The sequence below is a fragment of the Coregonus clupeaformis genome, chromosome 1, assembly GCF_020615455.1.
Source record: "Coregonus clupeaformis isolate EN_2021a chromosome 1, ASM2061545v1, whole genome shotgun sequence".
Taxonomy (NCBI): domain Eukaryota; kingdom Metazoa; phylum Chordata; class Actinopteri; order Salmoniformes; family Salmonidae; genus Coregonus; species Coregonus clupeaformis.
This window is the reverse complement of record NC_059192.1, coordinates 74,652,053-74,674,175: the sequence shown is the minus strand read 5'-3', so window position 1 is coordinate 74,674,175 and position 22,123 is coordinate 74,652,053. Positions and strand designations below refer to the sequence as shown.

Here is a 22,123-nt window from a genome sequence, read left to right as displayed (position 1 = left end):
ACATCTGAACAAAGTGGACAGGCTACTATGCTGTTCAAACAGTTGGGAGATGGACAGAAGGTTGTGTTCATAACAATTCAACTGTTTTGCCTTGTTAGCTGAATTCAGAGCTTGTGAAATTATAACTAGATCTAAACTGGCTAAACTTGAAATATAAATATTATCTGGCTACTCACTAGCACATGGGCTTGTGCTTGAGAGATTGTTTATGAGACCCGTGTTAATTTTCTATAATGCCTGCTACATTATTTGTGAATGTGCATTATGCATGGTTATGGTAATATTTGTAACAAAATGGGCATTTTTATAGACAGACCTGAAAGCCAGATCAGTAATTATTGCAATAAAAGCAAGTATAACTATTTTGATAAAATAATTACATTATTAGTGTGTCTTATGGTTGTGGAAGGCATATATTCAGCCTAGGTATAATGAATTTACTAGATTTTTGCTGAGTGTTTTAAATGTAGTGTATTTGACCTTTAAATTGTACAACAAAGCTTATTTAGAGAAAACATTTTTATTTTATTTTTCAAATCGAGACATATATTTGGAATCGCCCATAAACAATTTTTTTAAAAGTGAGATATGAGTTTTAGGCAGGGGCACAACTTTCACTGGGGACTTTTGCATTTTTGTCCCCACCCAGTTTTATCATTGGAATGTGATACAAAACGAGGCAACGGTGTGCTTTAGGGCCATGCGGACGCCTCCGAGCTGCCCCCCCCACACTTCTAAAACCACAGTTGCGCCCCTGGTTTTAGGCCACATCGCCCAGCCCTAAACACATGCATACTTTCTCACACAGAGACAGCACCACAGACACACACAGAGACAGAACCACAGACACACAAAGTGCAGAGAGTTGACAGACAGATTTCAGGACAGACAGAAGAGTATAACGCCTCTGTTCTCCAGAGGTCATGCAGCCACATTAAAACATGTCACAAACACTGTAGAATCCAGTTAGCCTGAGTGCCAGTCTTTTTGTGCCATCATGCCACCTCCTTGTCACTCATGGTCATGTCAAATATATCTGTCTTGACAATGAGTAACAGAGTTGGCAAGAGCACAAAGAGACATGGAACCAGGCTAGCATACAGTAAGTACACACATTAACCTGTATGTATTGTACCTGTGTGATACCATATTTGTTCCCTCGCCACTGATACGTCAGTTGTCTTTCAGAAGATAAAGCTGCCAACAATGTAAAGTCTCCATTTACATTCAGGCGGATCAACTTAGACTTGAACTGAAGGCGCTAGTACACAGAGATAACCAACAAGTGGATCGACATTGTTTCAATAAACCGTTAAATCTACAAAATCATTATCTGTGATTCACATTTCCTTATGAGGTGAAGGAGGTGTAAGGCCCGCCTCCTTAGTGCATAGCTCACAGAGTGGGAGGAGTCCACTCCTCCTCGCCCAATAGGAGTGAGTCTTTGTTCTCAGCGTCAGTTCAGTTCATTGCTTTAAATAGTCCAACTGTCTCATCCAATACAATATGTATCAGAAGGGTCAGAAATATAGGTATGTCGCAATAAAAGACCAGTGTTAAACACAGCCCTGTACTCTGTCAGGTTTACGTCTGTCAGTTATGCCGTCTGTCGTGGCTTGTGTACAACAGATCTGTAATAAACAAACAGCATGCTTCCACAGAGCAATGGCTGTAGATGAAGAGCCTGTAGTATGACTGATGTGAAACGCATGCGAACTTAACACATCCACATGTTCACCGCAAGGCAAGCTGACCACCATACAGGCTGGTTGCACAACCCAATAAACACTCCAGGAGGGCTGAGGGAACATCTAACCTTGTTCTGGTTGAAATAACTCCGTCATTTACAGGATATTTACATAATTTCTGCATCCTTGTTCATTTGGCTCTGGCCCCAGTACTCTATTAAGCACCACCCAATGCTCCCATCAACGGCTGGCCAATCCTAGGATATGGTAGCAAAAAATAAACAAGACAATTTTGTGTTAACCCCCCCCAAAAAATTTTTGGTTTTTGTTTTAAAATGCACCAGGACTATAACCTGACTAACCAAGTCTGGATTTCTTATGTTGAGTACCTCTATCCCAACCACTCCTCTCCTCCTCTTCTCTCAGTCCCTCCATCCTTGCCCTCATCCATCTCTCCATCAGTCCCAGTGCAGCTGCAGGTCGTGTGTATCCAGGAAGTCTGAAGGAATCCCCAGTGGCGTGAGCCCCCCCGCGGGGCCGGGTGGCATGGTTAGGTCCAGCCACTCCATGTTGTCTAGGGCTGTGTCAGACAGGCCCATATTGAGGGAGGGGGGAGACGTGGAGTCGCAGAAGGACAGCTCCGAGGTGTCCATGGGGGAGTAGGATTGATCCAGGAGCTGGGACTGCAGCTCCTCGATCAGACCCAGGGTGCGGGGGTCCGTAGTTGGGGATGGGTCGTTCAGGGTCCCCTCCAGGAAGGCCTCCAGCTGGTTGTCTGAGGTCAGGGAGGCCAGGCTTGGGAGATGGAGGGGGTCGACGGGCGGGGTGGGAGGGGGAGCTACCTGGATCTGCGGAGGGGGCCTGGACAGGGCAGTGTTGACAGGGAGGGTAGTGATGTTGGCTGTGATAGGAACAGTCTTGGTGCTGAGAGACAGAAGGTCCTGCTGCTGGATGAAAGGAGTGATCTCTGGAGGAAATAGAAGATGGGGACAGATTAATCACCTGTATTAAACACAGGCTTCTTTAATGTTAATGTGAAGTCTAAAAACAAACTCCAACTTTATTACTGTTTACAGATATGAAACGGCCAGATAATCATAACTAGGTCAGTCCCTTCAGGGTTATGACAAGGAGCTAAAGGTGTAAATGTTTCTTGATGCTGTGAACTCTCACCTCCACTCTGAATCAGGATGTCAAATAGGTCGTCCATTTGCTGGCTGGTTGCCGTGGAAACCTGAGAACGAGACAATAAGGTAAGGGGGTGGAGATGCATGACCAATAGCATTACAGTCTCTGGGGTATGACCAATAGCATTACAGTCCCTCAGGACTTGGGAGAGTACCTCATATATTTGTGAATGTGTGTGTGTGTGTGTTTGTTACTGTATATATGTGGGAGTGTGTGATTGTCTGTTACTGTATGAGTATGTTTGTCTGTGTGTGTGTGTGTGTGTGTCTGTTACTGTATGAGTGTGTGTTTGTCTGTGTGTGTGTGTCTGTTACTGTATGAGTGTGTGTTTGTCTATGTGTGTGTGTTCACCTGTGTAAGGTTGTTGGCCTGCTTCAGGTTGCGTGTCTGTTTGACTGCATCCTCGTAGCGGGGGGGCTCCCTGGTCGTGGGGGGCTGGGTCACGAGGGAGGAGGGATGGAGGATGAAGGCGGGCTGGGATGGAGACGGAGATGGAGAGGGGGATAAGAAGAAGAAAACATTGAACAAACACAACCTACCTTGTCTCTAACAACAACTCATATAACCAATGTAAGATTTGAGAGGATTTGAGAGAGAAAGTGGAACTGGAAAGGTAGGTGGTTTACAATGTGTATTTTGCGTCACATTTAACCTAGAGGTTAGAGGATGATGTTTTCTAATAATACACCTAAGGGTACCTTGTTGACAGGCCCCTTGGAGAGGGTGTGGTTGGGTGAAGCCCCCTCGGGAGAGAGCCTGTTATCTGGGGAGCTGCTCAGGAAACACTGGGGATGCATGTCAAGCCTTGTATGGTTCTCCACCATCCCAGGGCCAGGGTTGTTGCACGCTGTGAAAGTCTGTAGAAGAGTGACACACAAAAAGGGGTTAACCTTAACTTCATCACCAGTCCTACTAGATCTTATTTCAAGCACGTTTCAGATCCATATTTTCCAGGATTCTGGTGTGGTATGACTTACCTGCAGCATGTGGTTGTGATTAGGTCTCTGCTGTTGAGTTGAGGCCTGCCGAGTCTCCATCTTGGTGGTGTGTAGCTGGGGCACTGAGGCCTGGATCAGGCCTGGGGCTTGATTTGACATCGTAGCCTGGAGGACAGGTAGGAGGATCTGGGTAGTGCCATCCTGGGCTGCAAGCAGGGTCTGGGTGCCAGGCTGGCCTACAACCTGGGACACTGTCCCCTGGTGGCTGATGAAGAACTGGGGCAGGCTGGGGGTCGAGTTGGGCTGGTGCGGGGGCTGGGAGTTGCAGATTACATCCTCCAGCTTCACCACGGTTGGAAGAGAGTGAGGCTGAGTCTGGGGAGCCATGTTTGAGGTAACCCTGGCTGAGCAGTTAGGGAGGACCCGGTCTTCCAGTTTGACCTTGTTGGAAGTATGGATCATGGGGACAGGGTCTGTGGAGGGTCCCTGTAGAGGCTGGGTCTTCTCCACCTCCAGCTGCATCTTCAGCTCCTCCACCAGCCTCTGCTCCTGCTCCAGCTTCCTCATCAGCTCCTCGATCTGACGTTCCTTCTCATGGAGCCGTCGGTCCTTCTCCTCCGGGACACGACCAGGGACAACACCTGGCCTCAGGGGGGACATCCCTGCGCCTGCACGACCGGGGCTCACACTCTGGGGGTCGCAAAGGAACTCGGACACCCCTCTGTTGTCTCTAAAGGTGGAGAGGTCTGTGGGGATTGGGGACACTGGGTGTGTGGAGCTCATGCTCTCTGGTGCCACCTGATGGGCAGCTAGGTGAACTGCGGGGGATGAGCTGACCTCCATAGGGACTGAGGATGGGAGGGTGTTAAGGCCGGGGGTCAGGGCTGGGGTGCTGGGGCTCTCCTGGTAAGGTTTCAGCCTCTCGATGAGATCAGTCTTGGTCCCTGACACAGGGAGGCTTCGCAACTTCAGCTCCAGTTTCAACTCGGCCACCTTCATGTCCTCCAGGTTGGGGGGCAGGTGGCCAGGCTTGCGGTTGGACAGGCTGTTGGGGCGGACAGGGGTAGGAGGCGGGACAGTGACAGGGGGCGGGCGGCAGGGACACCACTATAGAGGTTGGCAGACCGTTCACAGCGCTGTTCTGACCCTCAGCTACAGGCCTGGAGGAAGAGAGGAAGGGGAATGGAGAGAGAAACAAGGGGAAGGAGGGAGAGTAAAGAGGGTGGAGTGAGAGATGGTGAAGGAGGAAGAGGGGAAAGAGGGGGAAAGAGGGGAGGGGTGGAGAGAGAGGGAGAAGGTAACAATGGAGGGACGGGGGGGTGGAGAGAGAGAGAGAAAGGAAATGTGTTAGCAATATGAAGGGAACTAAGGAGCTTCCTCTGCCCGGCGCCTCAGTACACAGTCAGTCAATGGAACAATGCAGAGTTCCAACAATAACTGACATACACAGTTCTAATGGGCCCTGGATCAACTCCCACTAAGACAACATCCTGCAGGTTATTAATATCATTACAGAGGATTTGTTATTGGAAACTAGCTAATTGTCCTATTGCCATTTGGGCCATTGGAAACAACAACAGCTGGGTTGCTTTTTAGGTACTTTCCAGCTAACATAATGTTCTCTTGTAAACCTTTGTTTGAAAAACGGGTAGACGGATCCGGTCTTTACGTCAAAGAGGTTGATAGCCTAGTAAGGGGCAAATCCTAACTTCCATTTAAATCACATTTGCACTTGGTCTCCCATTGACAAAGTGGAAGTTAGGATTTGCCCCTGATATGACAGTAATATCCTACTTTAAGGGTGCAGGAAGAATGGTGTGGTAGTTGTAGTGCTGCTGCTGCTGGTGGAGGATCTGCAGCTGGAGGAAAAGCTGCTGCTGGTGGAGGATCTTGGCGTAGGATGAGTCCATGGGGGCTTCGCTGGCTTCCTGTTTCTGGTCCGGGGGGACGTACTGGTGGTACTTTAACTTCTTGACCCGGGGCTTGGGCTCCTTGCCCTTCTTACTGCGATTCCTCTCCCCCGCCTGCCTGGGCTGGCTCTGCTGTCGGATGAGAGAGGAGGTGAAATGGCAAGATAAAGAAGATGCACATGCTTCAAAACGTTCAAGTTTATTATATAAAACATCATTGCACAACAATATGAAATGAGATGCGCTTTATACGATGAGGTCCACTCTGAAATAAACTAAAATACATTGACATAAAAAACAACAGTCATCTAAAAAGGGATTTCCTTTTTGGGTTAAAAGTTGAGTTTTTACCAGTGGGCACATTCCAGTTAGGAATTGAAGAAATGACCCCAGGTAGACTACAGGGTCAGTTTGTACGCTCTAGGCAGAAAGGTCAGTTGGTGTCTTTTAGTGCAACTGATTGGCTGTGTGTATTGTCTCCCATTTCGCAGGTTATAGTGGTTTGGTCAGTCTTAGACTTGTTTTAATAAACAGGGTCAGCTCTGACCATCTGTGTTTAGAAGTGACTCAAGTACTGTATTTTTCAATTACTTTAATTCAGATTTGAGTACAGAAAGATAAAAAAAATAAAAATACTGTCAAACACCTTTATTCATCGATTTGGATTCAATGCTAGTTCAAAGACTGAGCTTTTGTTTCAATGTGAACTAATTCCCTAAACAGTAGACAAAACAACGTGTCTGCTTACTTTCACTAGGCTGGGCCCTGGCTTTTGAGAAGCGACAGTGGTGATTGGCTGAGGTGAGGGAGCTGGGCGGCTGACTGGTGGCTCATTGGTGGAGAGAGCTTTGAGGAAGTCTGCTGTTGCCTGGGTGACAACAGGGAAGGGCTGGGACAGAAAGAGAAGTCAGAGAAACACAATAACATTTCAGTTATAACAGGTAAGCCTATGTTTCAATATCAATAATATTTACCTAAATTCTTAATTATTACAATCCTTCAGGGGTAGACAAAAAATGAGGGGTATTATTAGGGACGCAAATCTACCAGTCATTTACCAAAGTTACCGGAATCTTCAGTAATTTTGGTAATAAACAGGTAATCTATTGTAACTTTGGTAATTTATACTTTTAAAAAATGTAAGATATAGTATTAATTTTTTATATCGGTGTCCATATTGTCCATGAGTTTCTAGTGGCTAGACCATATGGTTCAAGAGAAAAATGGCCTAATTAATGAAAAAAGCATCTAATCAACAATGGCATTATTTTTCTATTAATTCTGCAACGCTTTCAACTATTAACTTTTTTCACAACTGCCACCAGTTTGGCGCCAAAACATTTACAACGAAGACATAGTCAAATAAATAAGTGTATAAAAATGATAAAGGATATTTCATGCTGAAACCCTCATATTAAACACATTATTACATTTTAGTCATTTAGCAGACGCTCTTTATCCAGAGCGACTTACAATAGTGAATGAATACATTTTCGTACTGGTCCCCCATGGGAATCAAACCCACAACCCTGGCATTGCAAGCACCATGCTCTACCAACTGAGCTACACAGGACACCAATGGTATTCATTAAGTTCATGGTTTATATTTATGTTGTCATTAACATTTTTAAATCATGCTATTTGATTATTTTAATTATAGACACCTAAAAAGCCACTAGATGTAATCTTATAGAATTCCCCAAAAACCTTGAAAGCTACCAAAATTCTGGTAGTTTACTGGTAAACTTAGAAAGTTAACAGTAATATACCCTCCCTTTGCAACACTAAGTATGATGAAGCATATTTATTGTCCTTCAAGAGGAAATTTGAGTGGATAAAGATCCTCCCTAGTCCCTACCTGTAAAATGGTATGGTTGTTGGTGGTGGTGGGCAGCGGTGGTGGACAGGGGGCGTCCAGGGCCCGGGGTTCCCCAGGGGAGGGGGAGGGTGCGGAGGCCTGGGACTCGTGGCTGGCCGGCTGCTCTGGAGACAGGGCATCCCCGCTGTCCTCCTCAAACCCGTAGGCGTCCAGTGCTTTGGGGTAGTTTACTGAGGGACCAACACAGTCAACATTAATACATAACATTAACTCCCGAGTGGCGCAGTGGTCTAAGGCACTGCATCGCAGTGCTAGCTGTGCCACTAGAGATTCTGGTTCGAATCCAGGCTCTGTCGTAGCCGGCCGCGACCGGGAGACCCATGGGGCGGCGCACAATTCGCCCAGGGTAGGGGAGGGAATGGCCGGCAGGGATGTAGCTCAGTTGGTAGAGCATGGCGTTTGCAACGCCAGTGTTGTGGGTTCGATTCCCATGGGGGGCCAGTATAAAAAATTATGTATGCACTCACTAACTGTAAGTCGCTCTGGATAAGAGCGTCTGCTAAATGACGTAAATGTAACTAAGGACCACGTTAAAAAGGGGGAAAGGTGAACGAAGAGGTCTAAGAATTGTGTGATCTGGGCCCGTTTAGTGCTGATCTAGGATCAGGTTTCGGCTGTCCATCTAATCTTATTCATTATGAGCTAGAAAGACAACTGATCCTGATCAGCACTCCTACACTGAGACTTGATACATACGGCTCCAGATCGAGATCACTCTCACCAATGATGGCCTCCTTGACGCTGGATTCTACAGGCAGAATGTTCTTTTCTACCAGTTCCATGGGGCCGGGGCGCTGGGCCAGCTTCTCATTCAGGTCGTCAGCCAGCCTGGCCCTCTTCAGCTTCATCTGGGTGGCCTGCAGTGAGGGCTCTGCCCCAGTCTCCTTGAGGATGTGCATTCTGACCAGCTCAGATCTCTCTGGTCGGCTGCGGATCTTGTGCTTCAGGAAGTTCTCAGTCTGGGGTAGGGAACAGGGGGTCAGGGCATTGTCAAGTAATTTCAATGCAAGAAGTTACTGAATATATTAAGGAATGTATTTGCAAGGCTGAGCTCTTACCCTGGCTCTCTCCAGGCTGCGTATCTGCTCATGGAATGCCGCTGGGCTCTTTAGAGCTGCATGGACAGAAACACATTATGTCAGCTTCATCAACAGACAGATAACTACATTATGACTTTATGAAGTGACAGTGGCCACACTCACGTGGCATTATGCCCTGGTCTACCAGCTGCTCACGGGTACGTCTCTGCTGTAGCCTCAGCTGAAGGACTGTTGGAGAAGAGAGAGAGAAGGTTAGTGGGGGAGAAGGGTAGAATCTTCAGTAAACACAACCAGAGAGGGCCTGCATCTGAGGGTCTGAACCCATCATGAGTAACTGAGGTTCCAGAGCAGGATGTAGCTCTGATAGACCGCTAGACACATACCAGGGGAGTTCGGACCCCCACGGCCACCACAATCACCACTCATTTCCTCTCTAGCCAGCAGTGTAACCACATAACACTGACCAATGGAATGTCCTCCTCTAACCCAGTCCGTCAATTCATTAAGAATTGCCCCCCCACCCCTCTTTTGCGCTGCTGCTACTCTCTGTTTATTATCTATGCATAGTCACTTTAATAACTCTACCTACATGTACATATTACCTAAATTACCTCGACTAACCGGTGCCCCCACACATTGACTCGGTACCGGTACCCCCTGTATATAGCCTCCCTACTGTTATTTTACTGCTGCTCTTTAATTATTTGTCACTTTTATTTCGTATTGTTTTATATAGTATTTTTGTGTGATTTTTTTAGGTATTCTTTCTTAAAACTGCACTGTTGGTTAAGGGCTTGTAAGTAAGCATTTCACTGTAATGTCTACACCTGTTGTATTCGGCGCATGTGACAAATAACATTTGATTTGATTTGGTCTCACTTGAATACCTTATATGAACAACAATGTCATTCCTTAAAACTGTTTCATTCTTTGGTCCTTGGAAAATTGTACAGGAACAGAAATCAGGGGGAATTGCGATTTTATCTCAAATGGCTAAACATGTAAAGAAAAAAAAACATACACCGAAATCAGCTCAAATGTACTTGACTACATTGATTACCATAATAGCTGTGTTCCCTTCCTGTATCAATAACCACAACATTACTGCAACCAGGAAACCAACTTGATTACCCAGATCAAAACAACACTACTACATTAATAAAGAACATGCATTGAGTTGTACAATTTAGAGTGACTAAACCTGCCAATGTGACACATCCATGGCATTAACAGAATGCTGAGTAGCCTGTGACCTCAGAGTCATTCTAAGCAGACAGACAGACACCTCATCTGACCCTGAGAAACGACCTCCTATCCACTCGGGGCAATTCCACGGAAACAGAATGACAGTGACTACGATTTTTCACTTTAAAAGAAAGCCAAACAAAAACCATTGATTTCTAAGTTAAACAAACCATACAACTATGCACAAGGACTACTTTTAACAATTTCCATAGAAAATTGTACAAAAACACATTTACTCAAAGAACAGCGAAAATATAACGTTTGGTAACAGAATTACTAAAGTCTACCTCACAATTTTTATGTGAACACATTTTCCAAAAACACCTAAATACCTACTCCGAATTAAGATTCGAAGATGTCTGCAGAAAGAATGGATTGTCAGCTATGATATGACAACTTGTGTTTGAAAACATCTATTTTGGTTATTGAACTACAGTAAGTGAAGTGGATTAACACCAGATAACAGAATGATGGTAACAGAATGACATCATGTGTCCCTGATCTGTACTATACAGAAATTAATAATTATAAATATGAATGTCATTCTCTTCATGGTGATGTATCCTGAATAGGTACACAAAAAGGTAGAAATATGCAATATCCTCCTTTGCATATTTGGGTATTATTCTACACACTGGCTATTATTCTAATGAGCTCTGGTGGAAATTCCTGCAGTCAGCATGCCAATTGCATGCTCCCTCAAAACTTGAGACATCTGTGGCATTGTGTTGTGTGACAAAACTGCACATTTTAGAGTGGCCTTTTATTGTCCCCAGCACAAGGTGCACCGGTGTAATGATCATGCTGTTTAATCAGCTTCTTGATATGCCACACCTGTCAGGTGGATGGATTATCTTGGCAAAGGAGCAATGCTCACTAACAGGGATGTAAACACATTTGTGCACAAAATTTGAGAGAAATAAGCTTTGTGTGCATATGGAACATTTCTGGGATTTTTTATTTAAACTCATGAAACATGGGACCAACACTTTACATGTTGCGTTTATATTGTTGTTCAGTATAAATTCCAAAGTTTGTCATTTTATTAAATTAAGATTTTCAAATGCCATGGTATATTCTTGTAGGTAAAAATGTCAAAAGGATCATTTAATTTAGACAAAGCTTTTTCATTGTTAAAATAGGCCCCCCCAAAAATATAAATAAATTACACTCACTCAAGTAATTGAATACTAACGTCCGTTCGGGTACCCGGATATTCAATTAACCGTGCCGATCCCTACTGTATAGTACTGTATTATACTGACCTATACTCTACTTATATTTACTGTCCTGTGCTCTACTGTCCTGTCCTGTGCTCTACTGTCCTGTCCTGTCCTCTACTGTCCTGTCCTGTCCTCTACTGTCCTGTCCTCTACTGTCCTGTCCTCTACTGTCCTGTCCTCTACTGTCCTGCACTGTGCTCTACTGTCCTGTCCTGCACTGTGCTCTACTGTCCTGTCCTGCACTGTGCTCTACTGTCCTGTCCTGCACTGTGCTCTACTGTCCTGTCCTGCACTGTGCTCTACTGTCCTGTCCTGCACTGTGCTCTACTGTCCTGTCCTGCACTGTGCTCTACTGTCCTGTCCTGCACTGTGCTCTACTGTCCTGTCCTGCACTGTGCTCTACTGTCCTGTCCTGCACTGTGCTCTACTGTCCTGTCCTGCACTGTGCTCTACTGTCCTGTCCTACACTGTGCTCTACTGTCCTGTCCTGCACTGTGCTCTACTGTCCTGTCCTGCACTGTGCTCTACTGTCCTGTCCTGCACTGTGCTCTACTGTCCTGTCCTGCACTGTGCTCTACTGTCCTGTCCTGCACTGTGCTCTACTGTCCTGTCCTGCACTGTGCTCTACTGTCCTGTCCTGCACTGTGCTCTACTGTCCTGTCCTGCACTGTGCTCTACTGCACTCTACTGCACTCTACTGCACTCTACTGCACTCTACTGCACTCTACTGCACTGCACCGTGCTGTCCAAACTTGTGAAACAGACGTCTATGATTGGTTCCGATTTGGACTGACCAAATTTTAACTACATTTGATCGTCCGGTGTCGGTCGGTGCTCAGTGGGTGAGAGGGCTGGTTACTGGAAATGGAAAGAAAGGGGCCTCGTGGTTAGTTGTTAGTAAGAGCCGGGAGCGGTGACATTAACTGGAGAGGGATTGTCCAGACTGTTTTCACACTCTTGCATTGACCACCATGTGACAGAAAGACAAAGAAAACAGTTATGATCTGAACATAACAGTATGCCAGTGGAAGGGAGGACAGTAGCAGGTGACCCAACTGTGGTTTGTGACTACTATGAATTCCCATTGTAGCCAATTTAGTTGCAGTTATTCTGTTAATGATTTTCTGGTCATTCTGTTACCGATTTGGTAACAGAATGATATGTTTTAATCACTTAAATCATAAACCAAATTGTTTAATTTGTAAAAACACTACATAATTGGTAGGTCTACCGCTACTTGTTACTTCTGTGAACATTCATTTTCCTCCCTCCATATTAGAGATGAGAAAATATCTTAAAGATGTGGGTTTTTCAGAATGACTAGACAAGGCAATATTTCTTAAAGTTACAGAAGGCAGAAAAAATTCTCAAAAACTACAGTGAGGGAAAATAGTTTTTGATCCCCTGCTGATTTTGTACGTTTGCCCACTGACAAAGAAATGATCAGTCTATAATTTTAATGGTAGGTTTATTTGAACAGTGAGAGACAGAATAACAACAACAAAATCCAGAAAAACGCATGTCAAAAATGTTATAAATTGATTTACATTTTAATGAGGGAAATAAGTATTTGACCCCCTCTCAATCAGAAAGATTTCTGGCTCCCATGTGTCTTTTATAGAGGTAACAAGCTGAGATTAGGAGCACACTCTTAAAGGGAGTGCTCCTAATCTCAGCTTGTTACCTGTATAAAAGACACCTGTCCACAGAAGCAATCAATCAATCAGATTCCAAACTCTCCACCATGGCCAAGACCAAAGAGCTCTCCAAGGATGTCAGGGACAAGAATGTAGACCTACACAAGGCTGGAATGGGCTACAAGACCATCGCCAAGCAGCTTGGTGAGAAGGTGACAACAGTTGGTGCGATTATTCGCAAATGGAAGAAACACAAAGGTCCTGTCAATCTCCCTCGGCCTGGGGCTCCATGCAAGATCTCACCTCATGGAGTTGCAATGATCATGAGAACGGTGAGGAATCAGCCCAGAACTACACGGGAGGATCTTGTCAATGATCTCAAGGCAGCTGGGACCATAGTCATCAAGAAAACAATTGGTAACACACTACGCCGTGAAGGACTGAAATCCTGCAGCTAGCCACAAGGTCCCCCTGCTCAAGAAAGCACATATACAGGCCCATCTGAAGTTTGCCAATGAACATCTGAATGATTCAGAGGAGAACTGGGTGAAAGTGTTGTGGTCAGATGAGACCAAAACTGAGCTCTTTGCCATCAACTCAACTCGCCGTGTTTGGAGGAGGAGTAATGCTGCCTATGACCCCAAGACCACCATCCCCACTGTCAAACATGGAGGTGGAAACATTATGCTTTGGGGGTGTTTTTCTGCTAAGGGGACAGGACAATTTCACTGCATCAAAGGGACGATGGACCGTCAAATCTTGGGTGAGAACCTCCTTCCCTCAGCCAGGGCATTGAAAATGGGTAGTGGATGGGTATTCAAGAAGAAGCACATTAAGGTCCTGGAGTGGCCTAACCAATGTCCAGACCTTAATCCCATAGAAAATCTGTGGAGGGAGCTGAATGTTCGAGTTGCCAAACGTCAGCCTCAAAACCTTAATGACTTGGAGAAGATCTGCAAAGAGGAGTGGGACAAAATCCCTCCTGAGATGTGTGCAAACCTGGTGGCCAACTACAAGAAACATCTGACCTCTGTGATTGCCAACAAGGGTTTTGCCACCAAGTACTAAGTCAAATACTTATTTCCCTCATTAAAATGCAAATGAATTTATAACATTTTTGACATTCATTTTTCTGGATTTTTTTGTTGTTATTCTGTCGCTCACTGTTCAAATAAACCTACCATTAAAATTAGACTGATCATGTCTTTGTCAGTGGGCAAACATACAAAATCAGCAGGGGATCAAATACTTTTTTCCCTCACTGTAAATCTAAGTGTTGATATCAGTTGGCAGGGGTCTTTACTTCAACATTATTGTGTTTTGATGTATTTCTAATATCTTGTAAGACTTTTTCTGCTAGATGTTTTCTAAAGACCCCTTTTCCATCTGTTTGACCAGAAATCTAAGCCTTTGCTTATTCCTAATTTGTTGGATGGAAAATTAATTTCTCAAAAACATAGACACTTAGCTTTCATTTGACACCAAATTTGATAAACTTCACATATTAGTGATATTGGAGCTTTTTACATGGAAATGCCCCTCTCACTGAATCACACTCAATGCTCCACTGCCAGAAAACACTGAATCACAAGTCTCACTCAATGCTCCTCTGCCAAAAAAGCCACAACTAAAGATACAATAAAATAAGTGGAGAATCTCCTAATGTATCTGGCCTATACACTCAGTCGGCCAATACAGGGTTGTAAACTACACCATACCCAAAGCGCTATGCCTCAACATATTTATACTCCAGAAGCACAAACAAACAAAAGTAATTAAAGGGTGCTAAGTGAGAAAATCACCTGGTCTGAATCGGTCCCTGCAGACTGAGGGGGTCTCCACATCCAGACAAGCCATAGTTAATATCAGCCAAGGAGGACAGAGCTGATGGGGGCTCTGGAAGGTCTGTACGTTACAGATTAACTACCGTCCCATCTGCCTCTGTGTCAGTCTGTTAGTCCACAGAGAGATCAGACTCCAAGACACACACTCTCTCTCTCACATCAGTCAGTAGCAACCAACCCGCCAGTGAGAAACAAGAGGCAGAACAGGATCAGTTCAAGTTAACCCTTGCAGTGCGTGATCGCCCATCACCCCTTACAGCATCTTTTAGGAGAACAGAAAGTCATAACAGCAGTAGCTGAGTGACACTGGGGTCTATTTGGTTAGGCTGATTCACATTTCAATGGGGTAACAACACTGACCCCTGGGGAACACCCTGACCAGACTGTCAGTCATAGTGATATGTAAACACTGGGCTATGTAGGGCTGAGTTAACACACACACACACACAGACAGACAGTTTACATGCAAACACAGATGACACACAGCCAGTTTACATGCAAACACAGACGACACACAGCCAGTTTACATGCAAACACAGACAGTTTACATGCAAACACAGACAGTTTACATGCAAACACAGACAGTTTACATGCAAACACAGACAGTTTACATGCAAACACAGACAGTTTACATGCAAACACAGACAGTTTACATGCAAACACAGACAGTTTACATGCAAACACAGACTCAGTCCAGGTCAGCTATGAGGGTGAGAGATTCTGACCAGGATTTCAAGGAGTCTGACACTTACACCACTCCCCTGTGGTTAATCTTTTAACAGTATGTAGTTTCTCCAGTTGCTCAACGTCTGCAGTGTATGGGATGTATCAGGCCTTGACATTAACACTTGTCCGGGACAAGTCAAAATAATAATAATAGTCTGGCAAGCAGAATATAGTCGGAAGTTGTCCGAATGGACAAGTCAAAAAGGAATCACACAAATCACAATATCAACCAATTACTCCTATCAGAATTGGATCAAAACCCTCTGGATGCGATGTGTTGCACACTGTTCTCTGAATCTCTACAGAGCGCATCGGAATATAATTATTGTATTGCATTGAGGCACAAGCGGTCTTTCAACCACGGAGCCGCGTGCAGCCACATTTGTTGATAATCCTTGTTAGTGAGTCATTTGCCGAGTTATAGCACATTTTTGGTCAGCAAACAGGGTTCATATGGTTATGAAAAGTCCAGGGGGGGGTTGCTCAATGAGAGAGGGAGACTTTGCAGCAGCAGGTATGCTAGCCTATAAAATAAATAATGATAGACAACAGAATAACTAGATAGCAAATTCAAAACACATAGCCTAGTTATCTCGATAGTTAACTATTTAGGTAGCAGCATGTATTAATGTCATTGTCATGTCCTATATCTGCCCTGTCCCTATGTCACAAAGGGAGAGATGCATTCTGGGAGAAGGGAGAGACGCAAGCGTAAGCATACGACGGTTGAGCAATTACATTTTCTAAATGTAGCATCACGATGCAAAATGAGTCATACCGGCAGTATTTCTGTTATATATCTAGAAAACTCAGGGCCTCCCGAGTGGCACAGCGGTCTAAAGCACTGCATCGTCTAAAGTCACTACAGACCCGGGTTTGATCCCAGGCTGTGTCGTAGCCGGCCGCGACCGGGAGACACATGGGGCGGCGCACAATTGGCCCAGCGTCGTCCAGGGTAGGGGAGGGAATGGCCGGCAGTGATGTAGCTCAGTTGGTAGAGCATGGCGTTTGCAACGCCAGGGTTGTGGGTTAGATTCCCACAGGGGGCCAGTATGAAAAAATAAATAATAATGTATGCACTCTCTAACTGTAAGTCGCTATGGATAAGAGCGTCTGCTAAATGACTAAAAATGTAACATGAAAATGAGCTGGCGCACAATTGACCCAGCATCGTCCGGGTTAGGGGAGGGTTTGGCCGGCTGGGATGACCTTGTCCCACCGCGCTCTAGCGACTCCTTGTGGCGGGCCGGGCGCATGCACGCTGACTTCGGTCGCCAGCTGTACGGTGTATCCTCTGACATGTTGGTGCGGCTGGCTTCCGGGTTAAGCGAGCAGTGTGTCAAGAAGCAGTGCGGCTTGGCAGGGTCGTGTTTCGGAGGACGCACGGCTCTCAACCTTCGCCTCTCCCGAGTCCGTACGGGAGTTGCAGCGATGGGACAAGACTAACTACCAATCGGATATTATATATTATATACACATGCACACACTACCGTTCAAAAGTTTGGGGTCACTTAGAAATGTCCTTGTTTTCGAAAGAAAAGCAATTTTGTTGTCCATTAAATAACATCAAATTGATCAGAAATACAGTGTAGACATTGTTAATATTGTAAATGGCTATTGTAGCTGGAAACGGCTGATTTTTAATGGAATATCTGCATAGGCGTACAGAGGACCATTATCAGCAACCATCAGTCCTGTGTTCCAATGGCACGTTGTGTTTGCTAATCCAAGTTGATCATTTTAAAAGGCTACCTTTTGCAATTATGTTAGCACAGCTGAAAACTGTTGTGCTGATGAAAGAAGCAATAAAACTGGCCTTCTTGAGACTAGTTGAGTATCTGGAGCATCAGCAATTGTGGGTTCGATTACAGGCTCAAAATGGCCAGAAACAAATAACTTTCTTCTGAAACTCTAAGGCTTTTCTATGTGAGAAATTGCCAAGAAACTGAAGATCTCATACAACGCTGTGTACTACTCCCTTCACAGAAAAGCGCAAACTGTCTCTAACCAGAATAGAAAGACGAGTGGGAGGCCCCGGTGCACAACTGAGCAAGAGGACAAATACATTAGAGTGTCTAGTTTGAGAAACAGGCGCCTCACAGGTCCTCAACTGGCAGTTTCATTAAATAGTACCCGCAAAACACCAGTCTCAACGTCAACAGTGAAGAGGCGACTCCGGGATGCTGACCTTCTAGGCAGAGTTGCAAAGAAAAAGCCATATCTCAGACTGGCCAATAAAAAAAAATATTAAGATGGGCAAAAGAACACAGATACTGGACAGAGGAAGATTTGAAAAAAGTGTTATGGCCAGACGAATCAAAGTTTGAGGTGCTCGGATCACAAAGAATAACATTTGTGAGACGCAGACCAAATGAAAAGATGCTGGAGGAGTGCTTGATGCCATCTGTCAAGCATGGTGGAGGCAATGTGATGGTCTGGGGGTGCTTTGATGGTGGTAAAGTGGGAGATTTGTACAGGGTAAAAGGGATCTTGAAGAAGGAAGGCTATCACTCTATTTTGCAACGCCATGCCATACCCTGTGGACGGCGCTTGATTGGAGCCAATTTCCTCCTACAACAGGACAATGACCCAAAGCACAGCTCCAAACTATGCAATAACTATTTAGGGAAGAAGCAGTCAGCTGGTATTCTGTCTATAATGGAGTGGCCAGCACAGTCACCGGATCTCAACCCTATTGAGCTGTTGTGGGAGCAGCTTGACCGTATGGTACGTAAGAAGTGCCCATCAAGCCAATCCAACTTGTGGGAGGTGCTTCAGGAAGCATGGGGTGAAATCTCTTCAGATTACCTCAACAAATTGACAACTAGAATGCCTAAGGTCTGCAAGGCTGTAATTGCTGCAAATGGAGGATTCTTTGACAAAAGCAAAGTTTGAAGGACACATATACATATATATATATATATACAGTGGGGAAAAAAAGTATTTAGTCAGCCACCAATTGTGCAAGTTCTCCCACTTAAAAAGATGAGAGAGGCCTGTAATTTTCATCATAGGTACACGTCAACTATGACAGACAAAATGAGGAAAAAAATCCAGAAAATCACATTGTAGGATTTTTAATGAATTTATTTGCAAATTATGGTGGAAAATAAGTATTTGGTCACCTACAAACAAGCAAGATTTCTGGCTCTCACAGACCTGTAACTTCTTCTTTAAGAGGCTCCTCTGTCCTCCACTCGTTACCTGTATTAATGGCACCTGTTTGAACTTGTTATCAGTATAAAAGACACCTGTCCACAACCTCAAACAGTCACACTCCAAACTCCACTATGGCCAAGACCAAAGAGCTGTCAAAGGACACCAGAAACAAAATTGTAGACCTGCACCAGGCTGGGAAGACTGAATCTGCAATAGGTAAGCAGCTTGGTTTGAAGAAATCAACTGTGGGAGCAATTATTAGGAAATGGAAGACATACAAGACCACTGATAATCTCCTCGATCTGGGGCTCCACGGAAGATCTCACCCTGTGGGGTCAAAATGATCACAAGAACGGTGAGCAAAAATCCCAGAACCACACGGGGGACCTAGTGAATGACCTGCAGAGAGCTGGGACCAAAGTAACAAAGCCTACCATCAGTAACACACTACGCTGCCAGGGACTCAAATCCTGCAGTACAGACGTGTCCCCCCTGCTTAAGCCAGTACATGTCCAGGCCCGTCTGAAGTTTGCTAGAGTGCATTTGGATGATCCAGAAGAGGATTGGGAGAATGTCAGATGAAACCAAAATATAACTTTTTGGTAAAAACTCAACTCGTCGTGTTTGGAGGACAAAGAATGCTGAATTGCATCCAAAGAACACCATACCTACTGTGAAGCATGGGGTGGAAACATCATGCTTTGGGGCTGTTTTTCTGCAAAGGGACCAGGACGACTGATCCGTGTAAAGGAAAGAATGAATGGGGCCATGTATCATGAGATTTTGAGTGAAAACCTCCTTCCATCAGCAAGGGCATTGAAGATGAAACGTGGCTGGGTCTTTCAGCATGACAATGATCCCAAACACACCGCCCGGGCAACGAAGGAGGTGGCTTCGTAAGAAGCATTTCAAGGTCCTGGAGTGGCCTAGCCAGTCTCCAGATCTCAACCCCATAGAAAATCTTTGGCGGGAGTTGAAAGTCCGTATTGCCCAGCGACAGCCCCAAAACATCACTGCTCTAGAGGAGATCTGCATGGAGGAATGGGCCAAAATACCAGCAACAGTGTGTGAAAACCTTGTGAAGACTTACAGAAAACGTTTGACCTGTGCCATTGCCAACAAAGGGTATATAACAAAGTATTAAGAAACTTTTGTTATTGACCAAATACTTATTTTCCACCATAATTTGCAAATAAATTCATTAAAAATCCTACAATGTGATTTTCTGGATTTTTTTTCCTCATTTTCTCTGTCATAGTTGACGTGTACCTATGATGAAAATTACAGGCCTCTCTCATATTTTTAAGTGGGAGAACTTGCACAATTGGTGGCTGACTAAATACTTTTTTTCCCCACTGTATATATATATATATATATATATATATATATATATATATATATATATATATATATATATATATATATCACACACACAGTGGGGAGAACAAGTATTTGATACACTGCCGATTTTGCAGGTTTTCCAACTTACAAAGCATGTAGAGGTATGTAATTTTTATCATAGGTACACTTCAACTGTGAGAGACGGAATCTAAAACAAAAATCCAGAAAATCACATTGTATGATTTTTAAGTAATTTATTTGCATTTTATTGCATGACAAAAGTATTTGATCACCTACCAACCAGTAAGAATTCCGTCTCTCACAGACCTGTTAGTTTTTCTTTAAGAAGCCCTCCTGTTCTCCACTCATTACCTGTATTAACTGCACCTGTTTGAACTTGTTACCTGTATAAAAGACACCTGTCCACACACTCAATCAAACAGACTCCAACCTCTCCACAATGGCCAAGACCAGAGAGCTGTGTAAGGACATCAGGGATAAAATTGTAGACCTGCACAAGGCTGGGATGGGCTACAGGACAATAGGCAAGCAGCTTGGTGAGAAGGCAACAACTGTTGCCGCAATTATTAGAAAATGGAAGAAGATCAAGATGACGGTCAATCACCCTCGGTCTGGGGCTCCATGCAAGATCTCACCTCGTGGGGCATCAATGATCATGAGGAAGGTGAGGGATCAGCCCATAACTACACGGCAGGAGCTGGTCAATGACCTGAAGAGAGCTGGGACCACAGTCTCAAAGAAAACCATTAGTAACACACTACGCCGTCATGGATTAAAATCCTGCAGCGCACGCAAGGTTCCCCTGCTCAAGCCAGCGCATGTCCAGGCCCGTCTGAAGGATGATCCAGAGGAGGAATGGGAGAAGGTCATGTGGTCTGATGAGACAAAAATAGAGCTTTTTGGTCTAAACTCCACTCGCCGTGTTTGGAGGAAGAAGAAGGATGAGTACAACCCCAAGAACACCATCCCAACCGTGAAGCATGGAAGTTGAAACATCATTCTTTGGGGATGCTTTTCTGCAAAGGGGACAGGACGACTGGACCGTATTGAGGGGAGGATGGATGGGGCCATGTATCGCGAGATATTGGCCAACAACCTCCTTCCCTCAGTAAGCGCATTGAAGATGGGTCGTGGCTGGGTCTTCCAGCATGACAATGACCCGAAAAACACAGCCAGGGCAACAAGGAGTGGCTCCGTAAGAAGCATCTCAAGGTCCTGGAGTGGCCTAGCCAGTCTCCAGACCTGAACCCAATAGAAAATCTTTGGAGGGAGCTGAAAGTCCGTATTGCCCAGCGACAGTCCCGAAACCTGAAGGATCTGGAGAAGGTCTGTATGGAGGAGTGGGCCAAAATCCCTGCTGCAGTGTGTGCAAACCTGGTCAAGATCTACAGGAAACGTATGAACTATGTAATTGCAAACAAAGGTTTCTGTACCAAATATGAAGTTCTGCTTTTCTGATGTATCAAATACTTATGTCATGCAATAAAATGCAAATTAATTACTTAAAAATCATACAATGTGATTTTCTGGATTTTCGTTTTAGATTCCGTCTCTCACAGTTGAAGTGTACCTATGATAAAAATTACAGACCTCTACATGCTTTGTAAGTAGGAAAACCAGCAAAATCGGCAGTGTATCAAATACTTGTTCTCCCCACTGTATATATGAGAGAGAGAGAGAAAACTTGATTGCTGACATGCAAAAAAATGTGGGACTATATCAACAATGGACTAATGAGAGATCGTTTTTGGGTGGAATTCTCATTTAAGCCATCTAAGCTGTCATTAGGAACTGGCAAACAGAATGGCGTTTCTAAAGCCCTGTTCAACCCAGTAATCATGTGTTCATTCATCAGTGCCATAGCCAGACTCACAGAGCTGCCAGAACAACAACTGGGCTGTGTGAGTAATGGTTAGCCTGCAACTCATGCTAGAAAGCCGATTCCTTATAATGACTGACTATAACCACTGAGTCTGTTTCACTGTGAGCCAGCTGAGAACATGCAGCGAGTACAAAGTCACAACTCAAAACCAAAAGCGACATTTAAAATAGTGTGTGTGTGTGTGTGTGTGTGTGTGTGTGTGTCTGTCTCTTCTCCCCACTCACCGTTCTTGCGTTCGTTGAGGGGGGGCAGGTTGTTCCTGGGCTGTAGAGTCAGCTCCTCCAGCTCATGGGTAACTGCCTCACTCTGGGGACTGGGCACCAGCAGACCAAACATCCCACAATCCCCCTCTGCTCCGAGCAGCCCCTGGGGCTCCATCTCCACGGGGGGTCAGGGGTCTAG

General features: G+C 44.8%; 1 pseudogene; it reads right to left on the bottom strand.

Moving 5' to 3' along the window:
- Positions 1-704: 704 nt before the first annotated feature.
- On the bottom strand, positions 705-22,092 carry LOC121576905 (annotated as a pseudogene).
- Between the last annotated feature and the right edge of the window lie 31 nt (positions 22,093-22,123).